Genomic DNA, 1,074 nt, shown 5'->3' with positions numbered 1-1,074 from the left:
TTCTTGTCTTATTTTTCTGTCACATACTGAAGTATATTAAAGATTTTACACTATGTTTTTGAGATTTTTCTCTCTGCTGTAGTTATGAAACTTTTTATTCATATACTCCTAGGCTATGTTTTTAAATGAATAGAGTTTAAAATTATTATTAGTTCCTGGTAAATTAAAATTTTCATTATTATGAACTAACCCTCATTATTTTCTGTTAATGTTTTTTACCTTAAAGGCTATTTTAGACAATACTAACATTTTGTATGTTATGTCTTTATCCATTCATATGCTTTGTCCACTCATATGCAAACACATAAAGGAATTGGAATCTAAATAGAAAAGGAGATAGAGTATAAAGAAAGAATACTAGATACATAACAGAATATTTTCTAAATTTAATGGTGTAGAGATTAGTATGACCCCTGTGCAAGGATGACATGAAAATCCATGAAACACTCCATATTTAAAAAAAGAAGAAAAAAGAATATTTTCCAAATGTAGTTCAAAAAAACAAAATTAAGTAATTATCCCAACTAGGGTAGTTATTTATGAATAATTTTAAATGCCAACCAAGATAATTATAATGAAAACCTCACTGGATACATTACAATCAAACTGAGGAAAGCCAGAGATAAAGAGCAAAATCTTGAAAGGAGACAACAAAAAGACACATTGCTTGTAAGAGAACAACAATATGAATTACTGTTGATTTCTGATTAGAAAAAAAAGGAGGTAGAGGATAATGGAATGTCATCTACAAAATGCTTTAAAGAAATCTCTCAACCAAGATTTCTATATCCAGTGAAAATACACATTAAAGATAATGAGGGATGCCTGGGTGGCTCAGTTTGTTAGGTGACTGCCTTTGGCATGGGTCATGGTCCTGGAGTCTCAGGATCAAGTCTGGCACCTGGGCTCCCTGCTAAAAAGGGAGTGTGCTTCTCCTTCTAACCCCACCCCATGCTCTCTCCCTCTCTCTCATTCTCTCTCTCTCAAACAAATAGATAAAATAATTTAAAAAAGATAAAGATAAGAATAAAATGGAGAAACACAAAAGTAAGGATAAGACAGTATGTTTTGTTA

At 31.3% G+C, this 1,074-nt stretch overlaps 1 non-coding gene across 1 annotated transcript; it reads left to right on the top strand.

Annotated features, from left to right (window-relative positions):
* The first annotated feature begins 354 nt into the window (after positions 1–354).
* On the top strand, positions 355–458 carry LOC116862569. The gene has a single exon (XR_004381654.1). It is a non-coding gene; the product is annotated as a U6 spliceosomal RNA (small nuclear RNA).
* The last annotated feature ends 616 nt before the right edge of the window (positions 459–1,074 follow it).

The sequence above is a fragment of the Lontra canadensis genome, unplaced genomic scaffold, assembly GCF_010015895.1.
Source record: "Lontra canadensis isolate GAN:19392208 unplaced genomic scaffold, GSC_riverotter_1.0 scaffold260, whole genome shotgun sequence".
NCBI lineage: Eukaryota > Metazoa > Chordata > Mammalia > Carnivora > Mustelidae > Lontra > Lontra canadensis.
This window is presented reverse-complemented; position numbering and strand designations above follow the sequence as displayed.